The sequence below is a fragment of the Eucalyptus grandis genome, chromosome 5, assembly GCF_016545825.1.
Source record: "Eucalyptus grandis isolate ANBG69807.140 chromosome 5, ASM1654582v1, whole genome shotgun sequence".
NCBI classification, from domain to species: Eukaryota; Viridiplantae; Streptophyta; class Magnoliopsida; order Myrtales; family Myrtaceae; genus Eucalyptus; species Eucalyptus grandis.
The window spans coordinates 16,442,285-16,451,630 of record NC_052616.1 but is presented as its reverse complement, the minus strand read 5'-3'; positions in this window follow the sequence as shown (position 1 = coordinate 16,451,630).

Here is a 9,346-nt window from a genome sequence, read left to right as displayed (position 1 = left end):
ACATCAAGCGGCGCAAAAAGAGAATCTCTGTGAGGCTGGTTACAGTGCGAATGTAGAGAGAGATGGTTACCCGAAAAGGGACGCGAAGGAGGAAGATCAGCGGCAACAAACTCGAGAGCCAGAGCTTTGAGGTGAAAGCGACCAGCTCAGTGCTGGGAAGCGGCCGAGTTTGATGGAGCTTCGGTGGCTGAGTGACTTGACGGGCGGAGATCGGTGAATGATGGAGAGCGGCGAGTGCTGGCCGGGTGAGCTAAACGAAGGCGCGCAGGCACAGGCCATAGACCGGATGGACCAGTTCGTTTTGTTAAGACCTTCGTCAAAGTCTAAGAGAGAATTTGTTTCGTTAAAAACTTAATGACAAAAAAAAATATTTTTATAAAAATTATTTGTAAAAGACAATAGTTAGTTTTAAATTATTTTAATTAATTAATTTTTTCTAAATCTAAACTTTTTGTTTTCAGTCCAGGAAAACATTTTTGTAAGTTGATCAATTTTCCGTCTTATAAATATCCAAAAATGGAAAACAAATTTCTCGAAAATAATTTTTCTATATATAAATAAACCTTAGATTCAACTCACTTCCCCGTTCACCCCACAGTCCCTCCATTCCCAACAAACCCTCAGTTCCTGACGTATTTGAATTCCTTTGAAAAGCTCGTGATGAATTATGATGCTACAACATAGGTGAATCCAGGTGAATGGCGAAATCTTAATTTCATGTTTTCCATCAAGATGATTCTTTAAACTTCTTGAACTTTCCAAACTTTTCATATAAATTGACTTTTTCATGTTTCACGAAAGATCAAATTTATCTTTTGAAATAGACCAAATTATATATAAGCATTCTTTTTGTATTTAATTTTCTGTTTATTTTTGTTTCTGCACGCAAAGCATGTGCCTCTTGGGCTAGCAATAATACAACATTAGACGAGGGACATAACCATAATTTGGTAGGAAACTAAACCTACTAACACTTCGAAACGAAGGTGAACCTACTAAAAACCGCTCTCCCGTTCGGGGAGTCTCTCTCTCGTAGGAAGAGCTTCTCCACGCCAGGTGTGGTAATGGCCCCGAGAACCCCAAATCAGAATTCTAAGCGAAACACCCACCATCCCTTCTCCATAGAGTTTCCATTTCCTGCGTTTCCCCATCCCAGACAGTGCCTCCATGTGAAAATGGAAGTTCCTCGAGCACAGTTTCATTCCATCGGAGGTGTCATCCATGGTGTGTTCATGCCCTTTCTCACAAAATGAGCTTCTTTTATCGTTTTTCCACTAAAATAGAAACCAAATAGCCACCATATACACCATATCAGGCTAAATAACCCATTCCATCTAGAACCCATATCCCACAATACAAAAACCCTAACCTTTCCCAAGTACTGCACAAAGCTTCAAATCGACCCTATGTAAGCTGCCACAGATGAAGGAATGAACCTTACAGCTTCAATATGGTGATGTTAAAACAGCAGCAACACGCCTTCCATCTTCATCTTCGAATCAAACGCCATTCACCGTCTCAGGTTGGTCTCTTTCCTTGAAGCTTCAAGAATAGGTCACCGGGCATAATCGAGAAAGCTTGTGTGTGTTAAACTACCTTCTCGGACTGCTTATTAGAGCGCTTAGCCCCATGGAACAAAAAGGCGCAGATCCTCGGTTGGAATTTCTCTGCAAAAGATTGGGGAGATGTGGTGAGAAGATGATATAATAGATTTGGAGGATATTGACACAAGTGAGCAGGAGAAAGATTGTCGTGCAATGCTGATAGGAAAGCTCTTTATGAATCCAAATGTTAATTTTCCAGCTTTCAGACCACTATGAGGAAGGCTTGGAAAATAGACAACGTTGATATTACCCCCGGAGCAGGGCTGTTCTTATTTGCCTTCAAAAAGAAGGGGACTCAAGGCGTGTGCTGAATAGTGGCCCGTGGTCTTTTGCTAATCACCTGTCACATTTCTGAAACCATGGGAACCAAATACCCCCTCGCTGTTACAATATCTCTAAAGGGGCTTTTTGGGTCCACATCTTCGGGCTTCCGGTGGAATGGCGTAATGAGGTAGCGGTCAAGAGAATAGCGCAGGATCTAGGAGAAGTAGTAGAGATTAAAGTGGAACCCAAAGCTGGTGCTTACTTCGTGTCAGGGAAAGTGAAAGTCGAGTTGGATCTGTTTGCGCCTTTAAAACAAGGAAGTGTAGTAAAACGCGCGGGAAGGAAATTCTGGCTGGAATACAAATACGAAAGACTCCCTCACTTTTGCTATGCATGTGGCAAAATGGGACACTACACTACCAGGTGTGCTAAAAACCAAGTGGACTTGGAGAAAATTAACGAGCTACGATTTGGGTATTGGTTGAAGGCCGAAGCTAAAGAATTTAGTCCCATGTGGAAGATGTTTTATGAAGATCTGAAAAAGGACAATGAAGAAGAAGAAGTTGTACTCGAAACACAGGAGAATCCCAGCCAAATGGATATTGTCCAGCACCTACCCTTGAATAGCAAGTCGCATGGAAAGACCTGAAAAAAAAGAGAGGGCAAATGTAAAAACAGGGAAGCACAAGGAAGGCAAGCTCGCCGTTCCTCAAGTATTGACATGGCAGAGAAACGAATCCTCCTCTCGCACATCTCAACCAGAGATATCGGAAGGGATTGCATCCAAAAAAAAGAAGCAAAAACAACCAGGCACACAAGCAAAAACAGAAAAGGTTCGGTCCTTATGGCAATGAGAAGCAAGACCAAGAGCTTCTGGATGAAACTCAACTCCTAGAGACCCCAATCCAACTTGAGAAGGGAGAGGGCACATGGGCTTTGGTGGCTAGCCCTAATAAGCCACCGGGGTACAAATGAACATAGTAAGCTGGAATTGTCAGGGGTTGGGCAATCCCCTGACAATTCAGGAACTAAGAGCCTTAGTGGCTCAAAACAGGCCCAGTTTAGTGTTCCTAATGGAGACGAAGAACAAAGAACAGCTGGTAGTGAGGTTAAAGAAGAACTTAAAGTTTCGAACCACTTTGTAGTGGACCCAATAGGGACTGCAGCGGGCTAGCCTTATTATGGAATGCTGATATCCAGGTATCAATTGAATCATACTCTGCTGACTTTATAAATGCAACATGTAAATGGCAAGGAAATAGAATAGCGATGCAAAGTACTTTTGTGCATGCACCCTATACTTTTCAAAGAAGGGTGTTGTTATGGGAGGAATTGAAACACATAAAGTCCCACAATTCTCTACCATGGATTTGTATCGGTGATTTTAATGAAATTTTTATATCATTGGGAAAAAGTCGGAGGAAGATTGGCGAGTATCACGGAATGGCAGCATTTAGACAAGTTGTGAATGAGTGCTCCTTTATGGAATTAGAGGGCAAAGGCAATGTGGCTTTTACATGGGCAAACAACGGGGGGTGGAGATGAATTTATAAAAGAAAAACTTGACAGGGTCCTATGTACCATTGAATGGCGGGTTTCCTTCCCGAAGCTTTACTATTTGCCCTCCCAAAGAATTGGTTCGGATCACTGTCCTCTAATAGTATAAACATGGCTGAAAGGGAGGAAGAGAACGAGGTACTTTAAGTTTGAAGCGTTCGGATGGAAGATCATGAATATGAGGAAAAAGTAAATATGGTGTTGAATGATCCGGGATAAAAAATCTAAGTTGGGAGGCCAAGATGGTGGAATTAAAGGCATCCTTGGAGGTATGGAGCAGAAAATTTACCAATGCACGAGATGCAAATCAGAGAATTAAAAAAAAGAACTTGAAGCTATCACAAATAACCCGGTAGCTCGGCGGGATCGGAAGAGGGTTCAAGAGGTAAAAGGAGAAATAGAAATGTTATGGAAGCAAGAAGAAATGTTCAGGGGATGAGATCGAGAGTTTCATGGCTGAAATGGGGGGATAAGAACTCTAAATACTTTCATGCTACCACTATACAACGCAGTAAAGAAACAGAATATCCATGCTCCAGATGGCCAATGGAGAATGGACACAGGATGAAGGAAGACTGAAAGAGGAAACGTTCGCTTTTTTCAATGAATTGTATACCTCGGTGGGATCTCGCCATATCCAACCCATCATCGACCAATGCCCTATTAGGGTGACGAGGAGATGAACACAGCTCTAACAGCAAAATCATGTTACAAGAAGTTAAAGCGGTCTTTCAACTAGGGCGTTAAAAGCACCGGGACCGGATGGATTAAATGGTCGGTTTACCAGCACCATTGGGAAGATATTCGGGCAGATATTATGGAAATGGTAGAAGATTTCATGGAGACTAAATGCCTCAATCCGAATCTGAACAGAACACATATACTACTTGTCCCTAAAGCCCCAAACCCAGAAAAACTAGACCAATTCCGCCCAATCAGCCTTTGTAACTTCTCCTATAAAATTATCTCCAAAGTGTTGGCAAATCGTCTAAAGCGATGGCTTCCGAATTGATTGAAACAGAGCAGAGTGCTTTTGTAAGTGGAAGGCTGATACAAGACAACATCATCATAGTTCAAGAAGTCCTTCACCAACTTAGAATCAGGAAAAGAAAGAAGAAATTCCAAGCCGTCCTCAAACTGGACATGAAGAAGGCCTACGATAGGGTTGAATGGGATTTCCTTGAAGCTTGCATGAAGAAAATGGGTTTCAGCCCCTACTTAGGTAACTTGGATCATGCAATGTGTCACAACTACCTCATTTAGCGTGAAAGTAAATGGAGACTCCCTACCCTATTTTCAACCAGCAAGAGGTATCGATTAAGGGGACCCTCTCTCCCCTTACTTGTTTATCCTTATGGCGAACGTGTTATCCCTAATGATGAAAAAGCAGTTGAGGAGGGAAGATTAAGAGGTATAAAGTTAAATAGCCAATGCCCCACATTATCGCACTCCATGTTCATGAGATGACTCTATTTTCTTTCTAGATGGCAAGATCGGTGAATGCCAAAATCTAGCCGAGGTCTTTGAATCAATCGTTTTACCTTTGGGCAACTAGTGAATCAACAAATCGGGAATATTTTTCAATGCGGACTGTCCCCGAGCTTGAGGAGGAACATGGCAAGGGAGCTGCAGTACCGAGAAATCAACAAAACGGAAATATCTGGGCATTCCCTCCGATTGGGGTAGTTCAAAAAGCGAGATGTTTGCATGGATTTTGGCCCGAGTAAATATGAAGCTGGAATGATGGAAGGAAAACTTGTTGTCTAAAGCGGGAAGGAAGTCCTTTTGAGCGATAGTTAGGCTATCCCACAATATGCAATGTCGATCTTCAAAATCCCGGTATCAATTTGCAAAGCCATAGAACAAAAAAATAGCCTCCTTTTGGTGGAAAAACAGTGAAAGAAAAGCTGGAAAAATTGGAAAAATTGGCAGGTATTGAAGCAAAGGAAAGATCATGGTGGTATGGGATTCGGGGACCTCATTACATTCAACAAAGCCATGCTAGGGAAATGGCATGGCGACTAGCATGCAAATTTCTCCCACACTATGGATCCAACTTTTGAAAGGCTTATATTTTCAAAATACGGACTTCTAGCACGCAAAATGAATCACGAGGGCGTCATGGGGATGGAAAAGCCTACTAATTGGGAGGAAGCTATCTGAGAATCATCCCTATGGTCTGTGGGTGATGGACAATCGGTCGAATACGGCGGGACAAATGGCTAAAGAGGGGTATACTAATCGGACTTCGCTAATAGAGAAGACCCCGGGAGCTAGTGGAAGAGCTGGTTGACAAGCTGCATCGGGAGCATGGAAAGAGGACATAGTGCAAAACACTTTTGATGATAGCACTATAGATGAAATACGGCCATCCCCATCCCACAAGCGCAAAAGACAAACTAGTATGGAATGCAACAACATCGAGGCAAGTACACCGTCAAAAGTGGGTATAACTTGAGTTAAGGAGAGCAGAAACCAAGCTAGCAACTAATGAAGCATCGACCTCATACCGAAGCCAAGAGAACTATGGTGCAAAACGGAACATGCGGACTATTCCGAAAATAAAAGTTTTTATGTGGACCCTATGTCAAAATGCGCTCCCAACGTCCGAGAACTTAAGAAGAAGAAAAATCGCACCTGAAGCGACATACCAGTAAAGGACCCGAAACAGAGGAACACCCGTTTTTGCTTTCCGCCCGGACAACCAAGATATGGTCGACCCACGAATCAGCAGATACCAGTTTGAAGAAGGGGACTAACAAGCATCGTCGATGGATCCTCCACCACAAAAGTGCCTTACCGTAAGCTCCAACCCTCGAGCAAGTTGCAGCACTCCTCGGTTCATGTGGGCAAAAGCAAACGCAGCCATCTTCGGGAGGAAAACGCCGGATCCGCAAGGAATCGTCTCGAAGCCATAGAAAAACAGAAAGAATTCAGGCGTCGGAACCCAAAACGGGAAGGGCGAGAAGAGGACCGCACATGTGCGACAAACTGAACCCACCGACACCGAAATCTCTGAAAATCAATGTAGATGGAGGTCTTCGAGTAGGCGAGACCAAAGGAGCAATCGCTGGTGTATGCGAGGACGCGAGTGGAGATCCGCTCGGAGGGTTCGCACGCCAAGCCAGAGGCAAACAGCACTCCAAGCCGAAACCCTAGCTCTGCTGGAGGGGATGAAGCTCGCGCACGAATGGGAGAAGAGAAAAGGGAAGAGTGAAAGTACAAGCATCGAGTCGACGCTTCGTTGTCTGTCCACGCTTTGTCGGGAAGGCCAAGTTCCATGGGACATTGCCGCACAAACCAAATGGGCCGGGCTTTTCGGCTTCTTTACCCCACATAAACATTACCCATTGCTTTAGGGAACAAAACAAAATCGCTGATTGGGTGGTCAAAGCCCAGCTCAACCATAACCTCCCGAACAATTGGGTGTCGAGTCCACCACAGCCTCTGTTTAGTCTTCTTTGTTCCGAATCCTAGAGGGGATCTTGTTCTACGTTATCTCTTTAAGTTGAAATGAAATGCAGCTCTTTCGTCCAAAAAAAAACACTTCGAAATGTGGTGTCTGAAATGCCTTCACTTTCTGAACTCAATAATCAATCGCCAATTATTATTTGAGCCTTTCCTTCGGCGGTCGATGATGTTAGGTTCATTGAATTTAGGAAACAACAGTAGTTTCTTGGAAGGTTTTGTTAAATAAACAAACAATTGAGTCTACCCCAAGAAAGTGACTGGATTTCATCATCATGGAGAACTCCCCAGTCTGAAGTCGCAGACTTAGGGAATCCCATGAAATCCAAGGCTTCCATGGAACTCCCCCATATGACACACATTTATATATATATATGAGATCTTTTGACTCAAGCAAGAGATCTCATATATGAGATTATCTTTTTGTGACAACAAAATTGATGACAGCATGAACTCAACATTTTTTGGTAAAAGTGGAAAAAGTTTGAAAACTAAAGTTATCATGAATTTCTGTCACAATTGTGGATGTTGGTGAAACTCAAAAGTACAGATAAGCTGAAATAGGGAGATGGTGAAAATGAAATTCATTAGTGTCATCTATCTATCTATTACCACAAGTAGACTTGGTGCACACGAGGTATATTTTTCGAGTATTGTCACACGTCGAGCATTAGCACTCAATACATCGATTGTAGAAAATGCAAGTGAAGCCTACAAATAATTTCCCAAACACAATCTGCATATAGTATTGCCCCAAAAAATCGAATAGGATAAATTATCCTATCCAGATATGTATTTGTCCCACACACAGTCTTGGATTTTCAAAATACTTTGCACATTAGTTATATAACAAAAGAGTTGGCTTTGAAAATCACTTTATTCAAGGTTTAGAAATAGCTAATCAAGTACCAGCATGACTAAACCCAAAAGGGAACACAAATTAGTCAAGACTTAAACAATGGGAAGCAGCTGCATCATGCATAAATCAGAAAACATCAAAACGGAGCAGATTCTAAACTCTTGTCGGGGCGATCGCGTTTTGCTTCTCTTGAAAGTCACGGCTGACCAAATCGAAGCGCATATCCAAACCGACCAATCGGAGAGCAGCTTGAAGCCAGCAAAAAGCACCTCAAGCAGATTCCAAGGGCATCAAGATTTCGAAGGAATCTAAGAAAATATTCTTCCTTGCAAGCGCTTGGGAATTAGAGCAAGAGTTGGTGCCATATAGCTGGATTTTCCGACCCCGACTGTCATTCTTGGGTCAATTTGTGCAAATTAAAAGTTGACGAAATATCATGTTAATAATAGGCCTAATTTCTTTTTAAAAAAAAACCCAACTTTAATTCCCACCCTTTTATATCCTGAACTTTTAACAATCAACAACTGTGAGTAAGCTTCACGGTTGCTATGAACAACAGAACCAACATCAATCCAGATCTTGAAACAACCTTGCTGCACAGCTTAACAATCAAATCCATCATTAAGACAGCAAAATTCAACATCTTTATAGTGGGATGACAACCATTTCTCAACGAGATGGCAAGATTAATAAATCTATAGATTAAGGGCATGCTTGCGTATGCTTCAACAAAAGCTAACACTATTCAAATTTTCACGATATACAAAATTTTGACACGTAAATTAATATATAAGAAATTTTTGGAAAAATTGTTCAAACATTTCAAACCCTATTATAAGTACGTCAATCTTAAACCTTCTAATTTTGCCAATTTAGTCATAAACATTCTCACGAAATTCCAATTGATAGTCCTTCCAACCAATTTTCACTGGATATCGCTAATGTTGTGGTGTGCCATGTAGGACAAACGGTGAATACACTTTTATATCAATGATTTTCAGTGAAATTAATAGGAATGACTATATTAGAATTTCACGTAATGGTTTAGAGCAAAATTGACAAAATTGAAAAAAAATTAGAATTGAATTGACATTTGTACAAAATATCTAGAAATGAATGGTTTTTTTTTTTCACAAAATTTTCGAGTATTACGGTTTAAGAAAAAATCAATATGTGTTCCTTTACCAAAAAAAAAAAAAAAAATCAATATGTGTCCGTTGCAAGACTTGAGTTAAGCAAAAAGCAAAAAGAAGAAGCATATCCAAACACACTCTGCATATTCACAACAATCCCAAATCCCAAGTGTAGATGACCACAAGCATGCCACACAACATCATGTTCTTACTCCATGGTTCCAGTCCAATCCCTTTTTCAAATATAACTCAGGGATACAATACTTGCTATTGCTAAAGAACCTGTGCATTGGATTCGTCAGGCTAAACTTCTACGTACTCCTAAATGTATGAATAGTCGCATGCTGATTACTGTTTGTATGTTCATGTAGTTCAAAAGAGAAAGAGCCTCTCTCCATAACAAGAAATATATATTAGATATATAATGAGTTTTATTTTGGAGACCACTTTTCATATTCACA